The sequence below is a fragment of the Sciurus carolinensis genome, unplaced genomic scaffold, assembly GCF_902686445.1.
Source record: "Sciurus carolinensis unplaced genomic scaffold, mSciCar1.2, whole genome shotgun sequence".
NCBI classification, from domain to species: domain Eukaryota; kingdom Metazoa; phylum Chordata; class Mammalia; order Rodentia; family Sciuridae; genus Sciurus; species Sciurus carolinensis.
This window is the reverse complement of record NW_025920130.1, coordinates 1310936-1335616: the sequence shown is the minus strand read 5'-3', so window position 1 is coordinate 1335616 and position 24681 is coordinate 1310936. Positions and strand designations below refer to the sequence as shown.

The 24681-nt window shown below is 35.3% G+C and overlaps 1 pseudogene; it reads left to right on the top strand.

Moving 5' to 3' along the window:
- The window catches only part of LOC124974063 (intraflagellar transport protein 88 homolog), a 100540-nt pseudogene that overhangs the window by 44937 nt on the left and 30922 nt on the right, over positions 1-24681 (top strand).

Sequence of the window (24681 nt, the reverse complement as noted above, 5' to 3'; positions counted from 1 at the left end):
GTTTTGATTTGCATTTCTCTAATTACTAGAGATGTTGAACGTTTTTTCATACATTTGTTGATTGCTTGTATATCTTTTGTGAAGTGTCTGCTCAGTTCCTTAGCCCATTTATTGATTGTGTTATTTGCATTTTTGGTGTTAAATTTTTTGAGTTCTTTATAAATTCTGGAGATCAGTGCTCTATCTGAAGTGTGTGTGGTAAAGATTTTCTCCCACTCTGTAGGTTTCTCCACGTTATTGATTGTTTCCTTTACTGAGAAAAAGTTTTTTAGTTTGAATCCAACCCATTTATTCATTTTTATTTTTATTTCTTGCACTTTGAGAGTCTTGTTAAGGAAGTCGGTCCTAAGTTGACACAATGAAGATTTGGGCCTACTTTTTCTTCTGTTTGGTGCAGCGTCTAATTCCTAGGTCCTTGATCATCTTTGAGTTGTGTTTTGTGCAGGCTGAGAGATAGGGGTTTAATTTCATCTTGCTGCATATGGATTTCCAGTTTTCCCAGCACCATTTGTTGAAGACGCTATCTTTTCTCCATTGTATGTTTTGGGCAACTTTGTCAAGTATGAGGTAACTGTATAAATATGTGGATTTGTCTCTATGTCCTTTACTCTCTACCATTGGTCTATATATGTGTTTTGTTGCCAAATACCATGCCACTTTTGTTACTCTTGCTCTGTAGTATAGTTTAGGATCTGGTATTGTGATATCTCCTGCTTCACTCTTCCTACTAAGGATTACTTTGTCTATTCTGGGTCTCTTATTCTACCAAATGACTTTCATGATTGCTTTCTCTATTTCTATGAGGTACATCATTAGGATTTTAATTGGGATTGCATTGAATCTGTATAGTACTTTTTGATAGTATGACCATTTTGACATTAATTCTGCCTATCCAAGAGCATGGGAGATCTTTCCATCTTCTAAGATTTTCTTTAATTTCTTTCTTTAGTGTTCTGTAGTTTTCATTGTGGAGGTCTTTCACCTCTTTTGTTAGTTTGCTTTCCAAGTATTTTATTTGTTTTTTGAGTTTATTGTGAATGGAGTGGTTTTCCTAATTTCTCTTTCAGAGGATTCATCACTTATGAATAGAAATGCATTAGATTTATGAGTGTTGATTTTATATCCTGCTACTTTATTGAATTCATTTATGAGTTCTAGAAGTTTTCTGGTGGAGTTTTTTGGATCCTCTAAATATAAAATAATGTTGGCAAATAGTGATAGTTTGAGTTCTTCTTTTCCTATTCGTATGCTTTTAATTTCTTTGATCCGTCTAGTTACTGTGGCTGGAGTTTCCAGGACAATGTTGAATGGAAGTGGTGAAAGACTTGTTCCAGTTTTTAGAGGGAATGCTTTCAATTTTTCTCCATTTACAATGATGTTGGCCTTGGACTTAGCATAGATAGCTTTTACAATGCTGAGGTATGCTCCTACTATCCCTGTTTTTTCTAGTGTTTTGAGCATGAAGTGGTGCTATATTTATCAAATGCTTTTTCTGCATCCATTGAAATGATCATATGATTCTTAACTTTTAAGTCTATTGATGTGTAAATTACATTTATTGATTTCCATATAGTGAACCAACCTTTTATCCCTGGGGTGAACCCCACTTGATTGTGGTGCACTAACTTTTTAATGTGTGTTTATAAGCGATTTGTCTAGGCCAGTTTATAATGAACACATAAACAAGCTTGATATCAAGTTCATGCCTTAAATTGTGGCATAAAATATTTTTATTCAGCTTAAATTTAATGACCATAACTCTACTTTTGGATTGTTTATTAGTATTCTTTTATACTTTATCTCAGGGAAATAAGCATAATCATTGCCTTTTTGTAGCTGAGAAATGTAGACTTGACTAATAAGGACAGATAGTTTAGGTCAGTCTTATTAAACTTTGTATTCATTGACCATGCTTTGGTTACTTTTTAAAAGTAGAGGTAGTACACGATCAGCAAGGGCAAGGCCCTAGATTCTATCCACAGAACAAACAAACAAAAAGTAGAAATTATCAAGCTCTCCAGTTCTCTTCCCACCATAGTCAGGGTTCTGAAATCAGGAGTGAGCATTTGCATTTTTAGCAATTCCCTACCTGGTGATTCTGATACATACACTACTCTCTTTACCAGTGATGCCACTCTTGGTTGTATATTAAAATCATCAGAGGATTCAAAAAATTCTCAAGACCTAGACTGTAGTCTAGATTAATTAAATCAGATAATTCAGGTGTTAAGACTCAAGAATAAGTATTTCTAAAGCCTCCTATGGGTTCTGTGATATATATCAAACACATGAATAGTACTCTGTGTCAATAATTTTGGAATGCAATTAACTAAAGAAATCATTAAAAGTAAAAATTCAGTTTGAATAGGACAGAAAAATCTGTCTTTTGCAGTGCTTTCCAGGTAGCTCTAATGTGCTGCCAGGTTTGGAAACTCATTGAAATTCAACTGTTTTATTGAAAAACAGAGGGGAAAAGTCAGTCCTGAAATTATTTGTGATTTTCACTCTAAATTTTCTGGCATTCTTACTATATTCCTGTTAATTTATTTTTATGTAGTTTAAACCTTTTTTGGTGAAATATAAAGCACATAAAAAATTGTACAAAATAGATGAATGTGGTGGCATATACTTATCATAGTGCCAGCTACTCAGGAGGCTTAGGAGAAATCACTTGAGCCTGGGCAACATGGTGGGATTCTGTCTTAAAGAAAAAAATCATATAAAACAGTGTGTGGTTTAGATACGAGCTATCCCCCAAAAGCTCCTGTGTTCATGCAGTAATATTCAAAGGTACAAAATTAGATTATGAGCGCAGCAACCTAATCAGTCCATCCTAGTTGAATGGTCTGAGTGGTAACTCTAGGCAGGTAGGAGCATGGCTAGAGGAGGTAGGTCACTGGGGGCATACTTTGGAATGGTGCTTCTTCCCTGTGGCCTATTCTCCACCCTTTCTTACTTCTTGGCTATAATGAGCTGAGCAGCCATCCTCTCTCAGGATTTCAGCCTACTTCCAGCCCAGAACAATGAAACTTGCCTACCATGAACTAAACTTCTGAAACCATGAGACAAAATAAACTTTTCTTCCTTTTGGTTGTTCTGGTCAGGTCATAGAAACAAAAAGCTGACTAACCCACACAGTAACATCAGCTCAGTGATGTATCACAAAACAGACACCTGTGTGACCACTGCATAGCTTAATAAATAAAATTTAAAGATAGAACATTATTGTCAGTACCTGGAAGATCCTGATTTGGGTCACTGCACTTCCCATTCGGAAGGGTAACACTGTCCCAATTTCAGTGTTAATCACTTCCTTTCTTTTCTTCATATTTTAACCACCTAAGCAGGCATACCTGACACCATTATTTGATTTTGACAGTTTTAAAAAACATTATATATATGGAATCTTACTGTACATATTTTTCATGTCTTCTTTGTTGTGAGTTCCATACTCATCCTTGTATGCAGCTGTGGTTTGTTCATTGCTGTATCATGGTTCACAATGTTAATACATTGCAGTTTATCCATTTTAATTTTAAGGGACATTGTGGCAATTTGCACTTTTAATCTATAAAATATGCTTCTATCAATATTATTGTACAGTTGTGCATGCTGCTTGATAGATGGTGCCTTTTTTCTGTTGGGCATATACTTATGATGAAATGATGTAATACTAGGTTTATGTATATGTTCAGCTTTAATGGATACTGCTAACCAATTTTTCATTGACCTTATACCTATTTACACTCCTCCAAGCAATTACAAAAATTCTTGTTGCTTCCTAGTATGTGGTGTATTTTGTGGTTTTTCATTTTAGCCAACCATCCCAGTACATTTCATTTTGGTTTTAATTTGCATTTCACTGATGACTGATGTAATTTCATGTTTGTTTATTTATTTATTTTTGGAGCATAAAGAAGATACCAGTCTTTTGTTTGTTTGTTTTTAGTTTTTTGTTTGTTTGTTTGTTTGTTTTTGTGGTACTTGGGGTTGACCCCATGGGCACTTAACCACTGAGCCACATCCCCCTTTTTAGTGTTTTTATTAGAGACAGGGTCTCACTGAGTTGCCAAGAATGGCTCTGAACTCTCGATCCTCCTGCCTCAACCTCCTGAGTCACTGGGATTTCAGGTGTGCACCACAGCACCCAGAAACACCTGACATTTTATTTATAGATTGCCCTTAGGAATGTTACAGATACATGCTCATGACAAAATCCAATTTTGACAATCACTTTCATATATGGTTTTTTTATTACCAACTCTGCTTTATCAAAATCCAGTACCCACAGTTTGCCATGGTTTTTATTCCAAATTTATTGTGATAATATGAAACATGATAGTGTACATGATCACATTTAACTTTGAGTTACAAAATCAACCCTGATTTTAGCTGTGAAAACTGAGCTACATTTAAATCATAAAATGGACCTAACAAGTATCTATGAATTATTTTATCCCATTTAGTTATACATGACAGTAGAATCTATTTTGATATATTTAAGCAAAAATGGAATATATCTTATTCTAATTAGGATCACAGTCTTGTGGCTATATATGATGTTCATATTCACTGTGGTATATTCATATGTGTACATAGGAACCTCAGGTCAGATTCATTCCACTGTCTTCCCTCTTCCTATCCTCCCTCTCTTCCCTTCATTTCCCTTTGTCTAATCCCCTAAACTATTCTTCCCCTCCCCACCTTGTAAGTTAGCATTTTTATATCAGAGAGAACATTTGGCCTTTGGTTTTTTGGGGAATTGGTTTATTTCACTTAGCATGATAATCTTCAGATCTGTACTTTTACTGGCAAATGTCAAAGTTTTTCTTCTTTATGACTATAAGTAATAATCTGTTGTGTATATAAACCACATTTTCTTTATCCATACATCTGTTGATGGACATCTAGATTGGTTCCATAACTTAGCTATTGTGAATTATGCTGCTATAAATATTGATATGGCTGTGTCACTGTACTATACTGATTTTAAATCCTTTGAATATATACAAGAAGTGGTATAAATAAGTCAAATGGTGGTTTCATTCCTAATTTTTTGAGGAATCTCCATACATCCCTTATGTTTAAAACACTAGAAAAACTAGGGATAGTAGGAACATACCTCAATGTTGTAAATGCTATATTTGGCAAACTCAAGGTCAACATTATTCTAAACAGAGAAAAACTGAAAGCATTCCCTCTAAAAAGTAGAACAAGGCAGGATACCCTCTTTCACCACTTCTATTCAACACAGTCCTTGAAACTCTAACCAGAGCAATTAGGCAAAAGAAAGAAATTAAAGGGATATGAATAGGAAAAGAAGAGCTCAAGCTATCTCTATTTGCCAGCGACATGATCCTATATTTAGAAGACCCAAAAAACTCCACCAGAAAACTTCTGGTGTATTATGGTAACACGATACAAAATTAACACCCATAAATCAACTGTGTTCCTATACACCAATGATTAGTTTCAAATTTTTATTTACCATACAAGTATTATTTTTTCTGAAGTTCCCATTTAAGACTCACCCTCATTTCTATTTCTTTTTTCTTTTTTTTTTTGTTTAGTGTATCTTTTAAGGACACTTCATACCCCAACTTAATGAACATATTTTTCTGTTTTCTTCTAGACATTTTACCTTTCAAATTTAGGTAGATGATCTATGTGGATTTTTTTTTTTTAATATGGCATGAAGTAGGGCAAGTTCTTTCTTTTCCCTTCTTTTGTTTTTAGTAGGACTCTCCAGTTGACTCAGCATCAAAAGATTATGCTTTTCCCTATACACTATAATGCCATCTTTGACATATATCAAGTGACTATTATGGGTTTATTTATGACCTCTAATCCATTTATTCCATTAAAGTCACATTGTATAAATTTCTAAGGTTTATATTAATTCTTGATATGTGGTAGTAGTACTGTGGTCTAAATGTTCTCTCCATAATCCTAAACACCAAGGTAATAGTGTTAGGAAATGGAGTCTCTGGGAGGTGATTAGGTCACAAGAGTGGAACCCTTATGAATGGAATTAGTGCCCTTCTTAAAGACAACCCAGAGAACTAACTAGTCCCTTTCACTTATGAATGGATCCAGCAAAAAGGCACCATTCTTTGAATCAAAAAGTATACTCTCATTAGACATCGATGTTCTTGATCTTGGACTTCCCAGCCTCTAGAACTCTGAGAAGTAAAATAATGTTGTTTGTAAACTATCCAGCTTGTGGTATTTTGTTATAGCAGCCTGAATGGAATACGATAAGTAATGCAAGTGTTCTACCTTCATTCTTCAGGATTGCTTGACTATTCTTGGACCTTGTCATTTTTTAAAAATATTTTTTTTAGTTGTTGATGAACATTTATTTATTTATTATTTATTTATTTATATGTGGTGCTGAGGATCAAACCGAGGGCATCACACATGCCAGGCAACCACTTTACCACTGAGCCATAATCCCAGCCCCCTTGTCATTTTTGTATAAGTTTTAGAATCCACTTGTCAGTTTCTGTAAAAATTCTACTGGGATTTAAAAAAATAAATTTAATTTTAAAATTTTGTTCTAATTAGTTATATATGACTATAGAATGCATTCTGATACATCATACATAAATGGAGTATAACTTCTCATTCTTATGGTTGTACATGATATAGGATCACACTGGTTGTGCAGTCATATATGCACATAGAGTATTAATAGCCAGTCCATTCTATTCAACTTTCTACCTCCATACCCCCTCTCCTCCACCTAATCCAAAGTACCTCTATTCTTCCCTAGCCCCCTGCCTTACTGTGAATTAGCATCTGCATATCAGAGAATATATTTGGCTTTTGGTTTTTTGGGATTGGCTTATTTTGCTTAGCATGATATTCTCCTGCTCCATCCATTTACTAGCAAATGCCATAATTTCATTGTTTAAGACTGAGAATTCTGGGGCTGGGGAGATAGCTCAGTCGAGACCCTGGGTTCGATCCCCAGCACCCAAAAAAAAAAAAAAAAAAGAAAGAAAAAAAAACTGAGTATTCCATTGTGTATATATATCACATTTTCTTTATCCATTCATCTGTCAAAGTGCATCTAGATTGGTTCCATAGTTTAGCTATTGTGAATTGAGCTGCTATAAACTGTGTCACTGTAGTATGCTGACTTATTAAGTCTTTGGGTATAAACTGAGGAATAGGATAGCTGGGTCAAATGGTGGTTCCATTCCAAGTTTTTTGAGGACTCTCCACACTGCTTTCCATAGTGGTTGCACCAATCTATAGTCTCACCAGCAATGTTTGAGTGTATCTTTTTCCCCACACCCTCACCAACATTTATTGTATTCTTGATAATTGCCATTGTGACTGGAGTGAGATGAAATCTGAGTTTTGTTTTACATTTCTCTAATCACTAGAGATGTTGAATATTTTTGCATATGTTTGTTGATCACTTGTGTTTCTTCTTTAGTGAATTGTCTGTTCAATTCCTTAGTCCATTTATTGATTGGGCTATTTGGGTTTTTTTTTGGTATTAAGTTTTTTGGGCTCTTTATATATCCTGGAGATTAATGCTCTATCTGAGGTGCATGTGATAAGGATTTTCTCTCATCTGTAGACTCTTTCTTCACATTATTAATTGTTTCCTTTGTTGAGAAGAAGCCTTTTAGTTTGAATTCATCCCATTTATTTATTCTTGATCTTACTTCTTACGCTTTAGGAATCTGGTGAAGGAAGTCACCCTAAGCCAACATGGGGAAGATTTGGGCCTACATTTTCTTTTATTAGGCATAGGGTCTCTGTTCTAGTGCTTAAGTCTTTGATCTGCTTTGAATTGAGTTTTGTGCAGGGTGAGAGATAGGGGTTTACTTTCGTTTTGCTACATATGGATTTCAAGTTTTCCCAGCACCATTTGTTGAAGAGGCTATCTTTTCTCCATTGTATGTTTTTGGCACCTTGGTCTAGTATGTGATAACTGTACTTACATGTGTTTATCTCTGTGTCTTCTATTCTCTACCATTGGTCTACATGTCTGTTTTGGTTCTAATACCATGCTGTTTTTGTTACTATGACTCTGTACTATAGTTTAAGGTCTAGTTTGTGATGTTTCCTGCTTCACTCTTCTTGCTAAGGATTGCTTTGGATATTCTGGGTCTCTTATTTTTCCAAATGAATTAATAGATTTAATTTTTTAGGGCAGTTTCAGGATGAGGAAAATTGACCTATTTACTGTGTTGGCTGTTCCAATCTGTGAATATGGTATATACCTCCATTTATTTGGATCATACTAATGTCTTTTGGCAGTTTACCTAGACATCTGCATATCTTTTATTTTTCCTAAATGTTTGATATTTTGATGGTATTGTTAGTTTTTAAATTTAATTTTCTATTTCTGTTTCACTCATAGATACACATAAAATATAGATTTTATGTACTTACGTTTTATCCAATGACTTTATTAAATTTACTTATTAACTTTTGAATAGTTATCTCAATTCTTTTGGAATATCTATGTGCACATTTGACCACCTGCAAATAATTACAGTTATATTCTTTCCAGTGTTTATACTTCTTTTCATTTTTTTTTCATTTTCTTGCTCTATTGCACTGGGAAGGACATTGAGTTGGGTGCTGAAAAGAAGTGGTGATGTGGTAGACATTTTTGCTTTGTTTCTGACCTCATAGTTTTAGGTCTTACAATTAGATCTTTAATCCATTTTCTGTTACTTTCTGTATATGGTGTTAGGTTAGGGTGCACCTTCATTCTTTTGCATGTAGATTGCCAGTTTTCTTCACATTGTTTGTTGAAAAGACTTCTTTGTCCATCCAATGGTTTTAGCACCCTTGCCTAAAACTTTAACTACATATGTGCCCTGGAACAGCATGATGCCAGTGTATGAGAACTGGTTCCAATGTGCTATGAGACCAAAGAATGAGACAGATCCAGGATTGAAGAGAACAGTTTATTGGAGGACTTATGGAGCATGGTCTTGAGTGGCAGCAAGACCAAGTAGATATGTAGATTTGAGTGAAAAAAAGCAGGGAGTTATGAAGTGATCAGGACAAAAGTGACTTTATTCAAGTCACAATTTACCTAATTTATCTCAAGATAATGTCAAAGAATCAGGCACATTCCTAGTGCCAGGATCTGGTTGTAAACTTCCATATACTGTTCAATTTTTGTCTAATCACAGTATAGTAAGAAACTATGTGGAAAAATACCAATCACAGTTACTCAGGGGCATTTATGGTGGTTAAGACTCAAGATGTCTACAGTCACATAAAACTGAATGTGTAGAATAGGCAAAAGTTTATCTTGGGGCTCACTATTCCATTAGTTTATATTCTGCTTCTAATGCCAGGTTGATTACTATAACTTTGTGGTAAGTTTTGAAATCAGAAGTGTGAGTCCTTCAGTTTTGCTCTTCTTTTTCAAGATTGTTTTGTCTATTCAGGTTCCCTTGTAATTCCATATGAATTTTATAATGGGTTTTTCTTTATCTCCAAAAACAGTCATTGGGATATTGGTAGGAATTAGATTGAATCTGTATATTTCTTTGGGTAGTATTTTTTTTTAATTTTTTAATATTTTAGAGACTACATTTTGATTCATTGTACACAAATGGGGTACATTATTTCATTTCCATGGTTGTACACAATGTAGACTCACTATTCATGTAATCATACTTGTACACAGGGTAATGATGTCTGTCTCATTCCACCATTTTCATACCCCTCTCCCTTTCATTTCCTTCTACATAATCCAAAGTTCCTCCATTCTTCTCTCAATCCCCGCACTCCCCACCCCCATCATATATCATTCTCCACTTATCAGGGAAAACATTTGGGTAGTATTAATATGCTCACATTATTAGGTCCTCCAATCTGTGAACATGAGATGTGTTTCTTTTTATTTATGTTTTCTTTAATTTCCTTCACCACCATTTTGTCATTTTCATTGTACAAGTCTCATTTCCTTGGTTATGTTCATTCCTAAGTGTTTTATTCTTTTAGAAACTATTATAAATGCAATTTTGTTCTTCTTTTCCACCCCTGCAAAGGCATAGACCAAGATTTATTTAGGAAAGTAAGTACATATTCAAGGGAGAATGGAGGCAATCTTTACTCCCTTTGGGGATAAAAAAAGGAATACATATTCAAGGGAGAATGTGTGCTATCTTCAGAGGGAGAGAGAGCTACAATTGTACAATTCTTAATATCCTCTTCAGGTTGTTCATTGTTAGTGTATAAAAATGAACTGAACTATGTGTGTTGACTTTATATCCTGTTATATTGTTTAATTTCCAATAAATTGGGCATTTTCTCCTGTATTTTTCATATTGATTTCTAGTTTAATTTCATTGTAAACAGGCTATGCACATGATGATTTCAAGTCTTTGAAATTTGTTGGAGTTTGGTAATGTGATCCAAATGCACTTGAAAAAACACATATTCTGTTAATGTTGGGGATGATGATCTATATATGTCAAATCAAATTTCTTATTGTTTTATTCAGAGCTTATTCTTGCTAATATTTGTTCTTTCAGCTTTTGAGAGCGATGTGTTGATTTTTTTTTTATTATGGTTAAAGTTTGCTTTGTTTTCTTTTGACTTTTTGGATATATCTTTTTTCACTTTTTTTTTTAATCTTCCTGTGTTCTTAAGTTATATCTCTTGTAAACAGTATACAGTTGAATTTTTTTAATTCACTCTGAGAATCCCAATCTTTAAATAGTGTTATTTTAGCCCTTTTACATTTAAGGTGCTTACTTATTGACTTCCTATCTCCTGTCTTACCTTTGGTCTATTTGACTAATATAATTTTTGTTTCTTTTTCTTTTTTCATGTTTCACTAAGTATTTTTATTTATTCCAGTAATATTTCATTTCTCTCTTAACTCCATTATGCCTTTGTTTACTATTTTTATAATCATCGTTTTAATTGTATTAGACTATAATATGTCATTGTACAACCCTCACATATTACTGTATAATGCAAATTATTACTTTTATCACTTAGTTGATAATAGAAATTTATTTGTGATTGGTTCTTTTTAGTTATACATGACAGTAGAATCCATTTTGCATAATTTTACAAGCATGGAATATATCTTGTTCTAATTCAGACTCTAGTACCTCTCCTTCCCCTTCCCTCTCCTTATCCCATGCTCCCTTCCCTTTATTGATTTTTATGCCATTTACCTATAGTTATTTTTTAATTAATTTCTTGTGGATGTATAGGATGGTGAAATTCAATGTGGTATATTCATATATGTGCATAGGAAAGTTATGTCAGACTCATTGCACTGTCTTTCCTATTCCTATCTTCTTTCCCTTCCCTCCCTTCCCTTTCCCCTTTGTCTACTCCATTGAACTTCTTGTGGGTTAGCTTCTGAATATCAGAGAAAACACTTGACGTTTGGTTTTTTTGGGATTGGCTTATTTCACTTAGCATAATCGTCTTCAGATTCATGCATTTACCAGCAAATGGCATAGTCATTCTTCTTTATGACTGAGTAATACTCCATTATGTGTGTGTGTGTGTGTGTGTGTGAGTGTATACATACCACATTTTCTTTATCCATTCATCTGTTGAAGGACACCTATGTTGGCTCCATAGTTTAGCTATTGTGAATTGAACTGCTATCAACATTGATATGACTGTGTCCTGTAGCATGCTGATTTTAAATCCTTTGGATATATACCAAGGAGTAGGATAACTGGGTCAAATGGAGGTTCTATTCCTAGTTTTTTGAGGAATCTCTGTACTGCTTTCCATAGGGGTTATACCACTTTGCAGTCCCACCAACAATGTATGAGTGCACCCTTTTCCCCACATTCTTGCCAACCTTTTTTGTTATTGGTATTCTTTATCATTGCCATTCTGAATAGAGTGAGATGAAATCTCAATGTAGTTTTAATTTGCATTTCTCTAATTGCTAGAGATGTTGAATATTTTTTCATATATTTATTGATCAATAGTATTTCTTCTTTTTGAGAAGTATCTGTTTAGTTACTTTGGTTTTTGTATTCTTTACATATATTAACAATAACAAAGCAATCTAAATGCTATGTTATACTAACATAACCAGTTATGCTAAAGCTATGAGATTATATAGTAGGAGTTCCCAGTATAGAGTGGTGTCATAGAAGCCTTCCAAGATTAAATGATACTTGGATTGAGACCTGAAGAATTAGTAAGGATAAAAGCAGCACAGAGGAAAGATATTCTAAGTAGAGGAAAGATCAAAGATCCAGAGAATATATGTTCCTGAAAATAATTCAGCTCTAAGTTTCGAAGGCATCGTATGCACAAGAACAGTAGGAGTTAAGATTATTTTTAGAAAAACTGAGAAAAAGGTGACTCAAATAATTTTCCATAGGGCTTATTCTCTTATAGAACCCCCATTAGTGAAAGTAGGGATAAGAGCATAATGGGTGTTTACTTTTGAGGCATTTGATTTGTTGGTGGTTCTTTTGCAATTGAACCACTCTTCTCCTTAGTATGATTCCATCCCCTTCTGGTTGTTAGCTTCTGATTATGTCTCATCAGACTACTTCAGCCATTCTTCCTCTTCTGGCTACATAGAAGTTTTGTTCCTCTGACTCCATCAACCTTCTCACTTCTCACTCTTCTCTACTTTCTCCAGATAGCCTGGTCCATACCTGTGAAATTTATTACATCACTGTATTTATTATTATATATATACACAGTCTCTGCCCTTAGTTCCTGACTCAGAGCACTAAAACCCTTGTAACTTCCTGAGCAATACTCCTGAATGATAGTAACAGCTTTGTTACAAGATTTGGTCTTAGTTCCTGACACTAAATCTTCTAAAACCCTTGAAACCACTAGCATGTGATTGGGGTTTTTTGTTTGTTTGTTTCTTTGTTTTTTTTTTTTTTTTTCCTGTGTTAATGAGATAACTAATATCTGAAAACTCCACAGAGCCTCAGGATAGGGGCTAGTTTCCAGAGAACCAAGTGATTTAAGGGTTGGAACTTTCCTCCCCACCTCTATGAAAAGAAGTTGGAGATTACGTTAATCACTAATAGCCAGTGATTTAATAAATTGTGTCTGTGTAATGGGATATCTATAAAACTCATGACTGAGAGGGTTTAGAAAACTTCTGGGTTGGTCAATACATCTACATTCTGCGAGGGTGACAAACTCCAAAAACCTCCAAATAGAAGCTCCTGCCCTAAGAACACTTTTAGACCTTGACCTGTGCATCTCTTGTTCTCACTCTTTATCTGTATCTTTTATATTTTTTGTAATAAACTGGTAGTAGTTAAGTTCTTGGAACCATTGTAACAAATCAGTGAATTTGAGAAGGGTCATGGGAACCTCTAGTTTATAGGCAGGTTGGAGTATGAGTAACCTACGAACTTGCTGCTTGTGATTGGTATCTGAAGTGAAGCCCAATCTTGTGGAACTGAGCCCTTAAAGGAAATTAGTTAAATTAGTGGCAGAATTGGATTAACTTGCAAGACACTCAGTTGATATTTTCGGAGAATTGAAGAATCGATTGGTGTGGGGGACATCTCCATACATTTGGTATTAGAAGCACAAGTAGAAAAATGGTTTTTATTTTAACACCCATGTCTCTAACTGGTCCCTTATATGTTGCCAAATCCCAGATATTTATTTTAGAATACTGTATTATATTATAGGCTTACACATCTGACAATTGGACCTGTCCTCTTTAATGTTCTTTATGTACTATAAATTCATAATTTTCAATCCTGTGCACCTCTTCACAGGATTGTACCCGAAACATGGTCTCATCATATATTGTGCAAATGGTGTCACCAGTTAAGCAACTGTATAACACAAAAATCTAGACTGTCACTTTAGACTCCTCTGTGTCCTCTGTCTTACCTCTTATATCTGATCAACTACTTCTCATAATATCTCCTTAACATCTCTCAAAATGACCTCCTTTTTATTTCTATATACTATATTAGTTCAAAATTTCATTACTTTTCATGGGTCATGGCCTACCCTACTATATTGTCTGTCTCCTAACTGCTCCCTATGGTTCCTACTGAAGTGATTTTTTCTAGAATTTATACTATTACGTGCTTATAATCCTCAATGGTTCCCTGGGACTTTGAGGGTATGGTACATATTCCTTAGCTTACCATACAGATTTTGTATTATATGGCATCTACCTATTTCTTAGACTTTATTTTTCCACTTTTTCATAAGCATCCTGTCTAATCCAGGTATGGTGATTGAATCTACTTTTTAAGTAGTTTCAGTTTTCCTAATCTTCACATCTTACAGACTTGCTATTCCTTCTTCTTGGAATGTCTTTCTTTCTCCTTAAATCAGTCCATACTTATCCTTCAAACTGAGCTCAAATATCTCTGGAATATCTTTTCCCAGGCTGTTGTAGAGTTTTATCCCTGCATTCTTGGATTTCTTTATAATAACTCCAACACAGAACTTGCTTTCCTGATCTGCTTTTCCCTTACTGGTAAGAACCTTATTTTATTTATCCTTGTAGTCCTGTACTAAACATAATCTCTGACACATAGTAGGCATTCAATAATTACTTGCTGAATGCATTACTTAATCACTGGTTTCCAAGTTATTCTCTCAGAATCCTGGAAACTTCATTAGCCATATCCCCAGGTTACTTTGCTGGGGCAGGGTTGGGGACCTAGGATCATTCAGAGAGATACAGAACAGGCAGGTGTCAAGTCCTCCCTCTCCACTTCAAGCAGAGAGGCACCTTTGTATATCAGCTTTCTTGAAAGGGATTCTTTGCTTTAAATGAATTACTGGGCTAGGCTAGTGAACCAGACCCTTAGTAAAAAATATTATTTTACCTTGTTTAGTGAAATTTGTTTAATGAAATAATCCTTGCCCTCATTACATGATATTTTTCCTATTCTACTTTTTAATTGACAAGTAAAAATTCTATATTTTAAGAACACACAACATGTTTTGATAACACATATACATTTTAGAATGGTTAAATCAAGCTACTTAATGTATGCATGACCTTGTATACTTGTGTGTGTATTAAGAACACTTAAAATCTCCGCAATTTTCAACTGTAAAAGGTGTATTGTTAATGATAGTCACCATGATGTACAGTAGACCTCTTGGACATATTCCCCCTTCTAATTGAAATTTTGTGTCCTATGACCAATATCTCCTCAATACCTCCTGCCCACCACTTATTTTGTTTTTAAAAATAAGGTCATGACCCTCCAAGTTGATTTCAAGACCTCAGTTTGAAAAACAGCCTTGGGAAATTGGATTTTGGTATTAACAAAAATTAGGATCAACTTATTTTTGACCTGTGTGATCTCACATATTTTCCCTACCTATGAAATAGAGATGATCTTTTTTCACAGTTGTTGTGGGGATTAAATGTGATAATGCTTCTAAAGGAATTAGCACAGTGCCTGATATATAATAAACAGTAAATGCTCTGTACTTTAGAAAATAGTTTTATTCCCCAAATAGGTCTATTCAAGCTAAGACTCAAATATTAAATATATTCTACAAATTCTTCAGAATTTTTATTATGATAACATTTAAGAGGGAAAAATGCAGAAACAGTTTGACTTCTTACAAATTGAAATTGCTATATAGTAGTTAATTTTAAAAGAGAATATAGCTATCAATCCAATTTTTATTTAAAATGCCATAAATAATTAGAAGTGACAGCAGGCTAATGAGACATTAATTAGTTTAGAACCACAAACTTCAGTAACTCAAAGCCTCTGTTGGAGGAAATCAACTTTTAACTTTACAGAACACTAGGGACACTTTAAACATTCTTTGTGGCTGGGCATAGCTCAGTGGTAGAGTGCTTGCCTGGCATGTGCAAGGCCCAGGCTTCTATACTCTGCACTGCCAAAAAAAGCTTTGAAAAGTCACATTTAGGAAAACCAACAGCATAAAAATACTAAAATGAAATCAAGTAACTGTTTTTATGTTTTGCCTTTTTTATAGGTGTGTGGAAGTAGTGAAAGCTTCTCAATATGTAGAGCTAGCCAATGATCTGGAAATAAACAAGGCAATTACGTACTTGAGACAGAAAGACTTCAACCAAGTAAGTTTGAAAGACAGTTTTCGGTGGAATTTCATATGTTAATTGGTCAAAGCAATAAAAACAGGGAAACTCCTTCCTAGAATAAAGTTACTTGTGATTATTCTAAAGTTTAGTAAATTTGTATTTCTGTAATTTCCAATAATATAATTTTAAATTTTCTTTAATTTTTATTTTAAAATGTAAATATTTTCCTTATCTGGTTGTTAAATTGCCAAACCACATTCTAGTCCAGAGAGTAATTTTCCCTTGAAGTTTTCAGAGTTCCCCAAAGTAGTAAGACTTTCAGAATCGGAGATTATGCTCAATGAGGAAAGAAGGCTGAGAATGCAAATAGCAGCCCAAATGCACTTTTCGTCCTGTCTTGCTGTCTTTTCCAGAGCAGTTCTTGTCACCCGTTTAAATGGTTGACTTACTCATTTACTCTGCACTGGAAAGGAAAGGGTTCCACTGCTAGACATGGGGTTGGAACCTGTGGATCTCATTGGCACTATTGCTGCTACCTTGCTGCTGTTTGTGCTTCCCCTTTGGTGGTCTCTCAAATGGAACATAACTGAGATAAAACCAGAAGGCTTAAATAGCCTTAACAAAAACAAAGGATACCAGAAGAGAGTAGGCAGAATGAAACTTGATTTCCTAGTTTGTAAAACCAGTTGTTAATGTCATGTGTACCTGCAGCTAGAAAACTCAACTCCTCCAGATTAGACAAGGAGAGCACAGACCAGAGAAAGCCATAGCATCTTCTCCACATCATCTCCAACTTGTACTTTCAGTTTTTCTTCTTAGGACCTTACCTTCCTCTTATCTGTGAGACAACAGAAAGGACTAATCACTCTCTAGGGAATGGGAAGAAACCATCATCTATTCAGAAAATATGAGAGTATAATAAAATAACCCCAACATTTTTATAGTAATTATATGATTAAAATAGTGCAGTACCATGAGATGATTCTATTCTATATGTTCATTTACTATATTTAATTATTTTAGCATTTATAAAGCATTAAATACTTTTTATGAATGCGAAGTGTACTGTTATAGATGAGAAAAAGGAGAAAACCATACTTTTGTCAGTTTTCTCTTGATTTTTAAAAAAATATTCTTTTTAGAAAGGGTTAACAATGAATTACCATAGTTTATGTTTTAAAACTATGTCTCTCAAGAAATATATTCTCTAATTTTTTCACATTCAAGTTCATTTAATCCAGATCTTAATGTCTGCTTCTTTTCTTACTGTTCTCATTTAAAGTATCTTTTGTGCCATTTGCATGTTCAAGTTTTTAACATCAATTTGTTTACCTATATTTTCTTAAATGCCACTTCTGCTTTCTTTTCAACATTGCTGGTTTCTCTTTGTGTTTCTTTTATTTGTATATTGTAAGTATGATGAGGTGTGTATAGTATAATCTTAATTTAAAGGGAACACTATCAGGTTAAAAAGGATTAAGTTGATACTACCTTGTTTATAATTCAGAGTAAAAGAAAAGAATTTATACCTTCTAAAAGGGTATAATTCTGAAATTATTCCTAAATTTTTTTATAACAAAAGATGCTTAAATCAGTATAATCCTTTGAGATAATGATAATATTTGTAGCCAACTTTGTAGTAGAAAAAAAAGAAAAACCAAAACACCACCCAAATAGAAAATTTTGTATTAGTGAACGAAATATGCTGCTGATCTGAAGGTCACCAGAGTCAGACTCAGTGGAATGCTGAAGCCAGGAGCTAGAGGCAGCAACAGGAAAGAAAATGGAAATGGAACTAATTTCCTAATCTTTTTTTTTGAGGGGGGGAATAAAAATAAAATTAGTGATATTTATTTTCTTTGTCTTGCCATTTCACAACTCATTTTAACTAAATTTAATTTTGATATTCAGTGTACTTTTATCAGATTCATTTATAAATAATTTATGACATTTTACTGTTAAAAACAAATATTGGGTATGTTTTTATGGACATGTAAAGAACAATTATGAAAATAGGTTATTTCAGAAATGAAACTCTGAGCCAAAAAAATACCTGAGAGTGTTCCTTTTACTAGAATAATTAATAGAATAACCTTTTTAGAATATTTTATAATTTAGAAACTTAAAGTATGAAATATATTCTTACTATGTCAAATGTTTTTAAGCAGATGTTTACATTCTAAATACTTTTGTTAATTCTTAAGAAATAACTTTGTGTGATTTTTTTCTATGATTCTTTTTTTTTTATTGTAAACACATGGGATACATGTTGTTTCTCTATTTGTACATGGAGTCAAGGCATACCATTGGTGTAATCATAAATTTACATAGGGTAATGTTGTTTGATTCACTCTGTTATTTTTTTTCCCTCCTCCCCTCCCCTCCCACTCCTCTTTTCCCTCTATACAGTCCTTCCTTCCTCCATTCTTACCACCCTCCTTATCCCTAACCCTAAACCTAACCCTAACCCTAACTTTAACCCCTCCCACCCCCTTATATGTCCTCATCCGCTTATCAGCGAGATCATTAGTCCTTTAGTTTTTTGAGATTGGCTTATCTCACTTAGCATGATATTCTCCAATTTCATCCATTTGCCTGCAAATGCCATAATTTTATCATTCTTCATGACGGAGTAATATTCCATTGTATATATATACCAGAGTTTCTTTATCCATTCATCAATTTTGATCTTGTAACCTGCTACTTTACTGAATTCACTTATGAGTTCTAAAAGTTTTCTGGTGGAATTTCCAGGTTCCTCTAAATATATAATCATGTCATCAGTGAACAGGGATAGTTTGAGTTCTTCTTTTCCAATTCGTATCCCTTTAATTTCTTTGGTTTGTCTAATTGCTCTGGCTAGAGTCTCAAGGACGATGTTGAATAGAAGTGGTGAAAGAGGGCATCCCTGCCTTGTTCCAGTTTTTAGGGGGAACGCTTTCAGTTTTTCACCATTTAGAATGATATTGGCCATGGGCTTAGCGTAGATGGCCTTTATAATGTTAAGGAATGTTCCCACTACCCCAATTTTTTCTAGTGTTTTGAGCATGAAGGGATTCTGTATTTTATCGAATGCTTTTTCTGCATCTATTGAAATAATCATGTGATTCTTAACTCTAAATCTGTTGATATGGTGAATGACACTTATTGATTTCCGAATGTTGAACCAACCTTGCATCCCTGGGATAAAACCCACTTGATCGTGGTGCACTATCTTTTTAATGTATTTTTGTATGCGATTTGCTAAAATTTTGTTGAGAATTTTTGCGTCGATGTTCATTAAGGATATTGGTCTGAAATTTTCTTTCCTCGATGTGTCTCTGTCTGGTTTAGGTATCAGGGTGATATTGGCTTCATAGAACCAGTTTGGGAGGGTTCCCTCCTCTTCTATTTCATGGAGTACTTTGAGGAGTATTGGAATGAGCTCTTTAAAGGTTTTGTAGAACTCGTCCCAGACCTTTTCTTTGTTGGTAGGCTTTTGATGACCTCTTCTATTTCATTGCTTGAAATTGGTTTATTTAAGTTGTGTATGTCCTCCTCGTTCAGTTTAGGTAATTCATATGTCTCTAGAAATTTGTTGATGTCTTCGAGGTTTTCTGTTTTGTTGGAGTATAGATTTTCAAAATAGCTTCTAATTATGTTTTGTATTTCACTCGTGTCTGTTGTGATGTTTCCTTGTTCATTCCGAATTTTAGTAATTTGAGTTTTCTCCCTCTTTCTCTTTGTTAGTGTGGCTAAGGGTTTATCAATTTTGTTTATTTTTTCAAAGAACCAACTATTTATTTTGTTAATTTTTCCAGTTGTTTCTTTTGTTTCAATTTCGTTGATTTCGACTCTGATTTTAACTATTTCCTGTCTTCTACAACTTTTGGTATTGGTCTGCTCTTCTTTTTCTAGGACATTGAGCTGTAGTGTTAAGTTGTTTATTTGTTGATTTCTACTTCTTTTGTTGAATGCGCCCCATGAAATAAATCTTCCTCTGAGTACTGCTTTCATGGTGTTCCAGAGATTTTGATATGATGTGTCTTTGTTCTCGTTTACTTCTAAGAATTTTTTTATTTCCCTCCTGATGTCTTCTGTTATCCATTCATCATATAATAGTGTATTATGTAATCACCAGGTATTGGAGAAGTTTCTGTTTTTTATTCTGTCATTTATTTCTAATTTCAATCCATTTTGATCTGATAGAGTACAAGGTAGTATCTCTATTTTCTTGTATTTGCTAACAGTAGCTTTGTTGCATAAAATATGGTCTATTTTAGAGAAGGATCCATGTGCTGCTGAGAAGAAGGTGTATTCGTTCTTTGTTGGATGGTATAGTCTATATATGTCTGTTAAGTCTAAATTGTTGATTGTGTTATTGAGATCTATGGTTTGTTTCTTTATTCAATTTTTGTTTGGAAGATCTATCCAGTGGTGAGAGAGGTGTGTTAAAATCGCCTAGTATTATTGTGTTGTGGTTCATTTGATTTCTGGAATTGAGAAGGATTTGTTTGACGTATGTGGATGAGCCAATATTCGGGACGTAGATATTTATGATTGTTATGTCTTGCTGATTTATGCTTCCCTTAAGCAGCATGTAATATCCTTCTTTATCCCTTCTGACTAGTTTTGACTTGAAGTCCACATTATCTGAAATGAGGATGGATACTCCAGCTTTTTTGCTGTATCCATGTGCATGGTATGTTTTTCCCCATCCTTTCACCTTTAGTCTATGTTTACTCTTTCTATGAGCTGAGTCTCTTGCAGGCAGCATATTGTTGGATTTTTCTTTTTAATCCAATCTGCCAGTCTATGTCTTTTGATTGATGAATTCAGGCCATTAACATTCAGGGTTATTATTGTGATATGATTTGTATTCCCAGTCATTTGACTCATATTTGTTTTTTTTGACACGATTTGGTTTCTCTTTTATTTGGCTATTCCTTTAGGCTAGTGCCTCCTGTTGCTGATTTGCATCGTTGCTTTTCATCTCTTCCTCATGGAATATTTTGCTGAGAATGTTCTGTAATGCTGACTTTCTTTTTGTAAATTCCTTTAGCTTTTGTTTATCATGGAAGGATCTCATTTCATCGTCAAATTTGAAGGTAAGTTTTGCTGGGTATAAGATTCTTGGTTGGCATCCGTTTTCTTTCAGGACTTGGTAAATGTTGTTCCAGGCCCTTCTAGCTTTTAGGGTCTAGATTGAAAAATCTGCTGATATTCTTATTGGTTTCCCTCTGAATGTAATTTGATTCTTTTCTCTCGCGGCCTTTATTTTGTATGTTAGGTATTTTCATAATAATGTGCCTTGGTGTGAGTCTGTTGTAATTTTGTATATTTGGAGTCCTGTAAGCCTCTTGTACTTGGTTTCCCATTTCATTCTTCAGATTTGGGAAATTTTCTGATATTATTTCATTGAATAGATTGTTCATTCCTTTGGTTTGTTTCTCTAAGCCTTCCTCAATCCCAATAATTCTTAAATTTGGCCTTTTCATGATATCCCATAATTCTTGTAGATTCTGTTCATGATTTCTTACCATCTTCTCTGTTTGGCCAACTTTGTTTTCAAGATTAAATATTTTTTCTTCAATGTCTGAGGTTCTGTCTTCCAGGTTCTATCCTATTGGTTATGCTTTCTATGGAGTTTTTAACTTGGTTTATAGTTTCCTTCATTTCAAGATTTCAGTTTGTTTTTTTTTTTTCAGTATCTCTAACTCTTTATTGAAATGATCTCTTGCTTCCCGTATTTGGTCTTTTAACTGTTGATTGGTGCGATCATTTAATGCCTGCATTTGCTCTTTCATCTCCTCCTTCAGTGCCTGCATTTGCTCTTTCATCTCCTCATTTGCTTCCCTGATTGTTTTAATTCTGTACATTCTGAACTCCCTTTCTGACATTTCTTCTGCTGTGCTGTCGTTGGGTTTTATTGATGTAGTATCTAGGTTTGTTTGGGACATTTTCTTCCCTTGTTTTCTCATATTGGTCAGCTGTCAGTGGGACCCTGAGATATTGCAGATTTCCTCTATTGGCTTATAGTGTCCCGGTAGATTTCCAGTGTATCACCTCCCAGCCTTCAGTAGCCTGAAGTCTTGGAGGAACTTGATAATGCAGTGCTTCCGAAGAAAGCTGCCCCTAGCACCCTACTGGTTCCAGGGCTTGGAGCTGACTCTGTGCGGAAAGGCTCTCACTGGGGGCCTGCACCGTGCAGCTTGCCGTGTGGGGGGAGCCCACCGCCGGAGTGTGGAAGGCTACCTGGTGAAGACTCTAGCTTCCCTGTCCTACTCTGATAAGCCACCGCTATCTGAGCCTGCCATCCAGGCCAAGTTTCGCCCAGTGGGGGAGACTCACCCCGTGACTCTCTTTTTGTCCAAGTCTCTCAATGCCTCCCCTTCTTGAGTCCTGGGTTCTGGAGCGACTGGAGATGCAGCCACCCTCTAGTCCGCCATCTTGGATCACCTCGTGGAAAGAGCCTGCGGCCGGAGTGGGCAGAGCCACCTGGAGAAGTCTCTGGCTGCCCTGCCATGAACCCAGAGGCTGTTTGCGCATTGAAGCTCTCCGTTCGCTCAGGGACTTGTGGCTGGCTCTATGTAGAAAGGCTCTCACTGGGCGGTCTGCTCTGAGAAGCTATCCTTGAAAGGCGCCTCCCACCGCAGGGGGCCGGGCTGCTTGGGAAAGTCTCTGGCTGCCCTGTCCTGGTCCCTGAAGCCGCTTGTGGGCCAGAGCACGCCGCACTGGCTCCGGGTCTTGGAGCTTGTTCTGATCAGAAAGGCTCTCACTAGGGGGCCTGCTCCGAGTACCTGGAGAAGCTGGCTGTGTGGGAGGGGCCCACCTTCGGAGTGCGCAGGGCTGCCTGAGGAAAACTCTAGCTGCCCTGCCCTGCTCTGGTAAGCCACCTCTATCTGGGCCTGCCACCCAGGCCGAGCTTTACCCTGTGGGCAGACTCACCCATGGCTCTATTTTAGTCCAAGTCTCTCAATGCCTCCCCTTCTTAACTCCTGGGTTCTGGAGCGACTGGAGATGCAGTCACCCTCTAGTCCGCCATCTTGGATCACCTGTCTGTCTTTTCAACTGTTTTTAAGTGGATGAGCTTAAGGGAGTGTCTGCTCCCCCATTCTCTCCGACGCCCCTCCCCCCATCCACCAATTTAGGTGGGGGGGTTAGGGCATTCTATGTTTGTTTTCTACTCTGGTACCCCATCTTCCAATCTCTTCAGGTCTCAGACTATGTAATATTGAGTTTTAATGCATTTATTTAGTCACCACCTCTCCCCCCCCCGCAGTTTGCTTTTCCTTTCACTGCCTTCTTCTGTGTGGTGAGGAGATCTGGAATGTTGCCTAGCTTGCTTCCACCATCTTCCATAGCCTCTTATTTTTGGAAGTTGGTCAAATTATACTACGTACACATATGAATATGACACTAAGTATTCTAATTTTCTGTATAACTAAAATGCATCAGTTAAAAACCTAAAAAAAATAGAATGAAGACCAATAGAGTAGAAGAAGGGGATCAGAGGAGGAAAGTGGGAGGGATGAGGGAAGTACTGGGGATTGGATTGGAGAAAACTGTGTTATATGCATTTATGAATATGTCAAATACCACTATTGCCTATAACATGAAAAATAATATTTTAAAATTCACATGGAACAAAAAGGGACCCTGCAAACCAAGATAATTTCAAAAATGAGCAAAACATCCATCTTATTTCAAAGTATATTACCAAGCTATAGTAATTAAATAATATGATACTGGCAAAAAATACAGATGTAAGAATGAATGCAGATGTAAAAACCAAAATACAGATGTAAAAATATAATGGGGAGACTAGAAATGTGTAGCCAACTTATGTTAGATAAGGGTCCCAAGAACATAATGGAGAAAAGATGGAATCTTCAACAAATGATGCTGGAAAACTGAATACCCACACAAAAGGATGAAATTGGACCTTTATATCAGACACCAAATAAACTCAGGATGGATTCAAAATTTAAATATAAGATCTAAAAATATATTCTAGAAGAAAACTTTGAAAATATGAACAGCACTAGTTTTGGCAATGATTTCTTAGATATGACAGCCCAAGTAAAAACAGAAAAGATAGAAAAGAGAGATTACATCAAAACTAATATTTGTGTACAACCATAGAAACAAAATGATGTACCCCATTTGTGGCCAGAATACTAAAAAAAAAAAAAAAAAAACTCTAAGGAAGACATACAAATTGACATGAGTATATTAGAATATGCTCACTATCCTCTAGGGAAATGCAAATCAAAACCACAAGGAGATACTATGTCACACCTGCACTATTTTAAAAAACAAGTATTAACAAGGATGTGGAAGAATTAGTACCATTGTTAACCGTTGGTGGAAGAGTAAAATGGTGCAGTACTAGGGAAAATAGCATGAAAATTTCTCAGGAAATTTTAAATAGAAATAGCAGATAATCTAAAGGTCCAATCCTTGGGATTTATCCAAAATAATTTAAATGGGTTGTTGAAGAGACATTTGCCCTCTCATGTTCCTGGAAGTAGTACTTACAGCAGTCAACATAGGAAAACAACCTAAATATACATCAAAAGTTGAATGGATAAGAAAATGCAGTATATATACAATGGAATATTATGTAGCCTTCACCCATTTTTACTCCATCTGAGGGTCATGGAGGCCAAAAAGTCCAAAGAAGC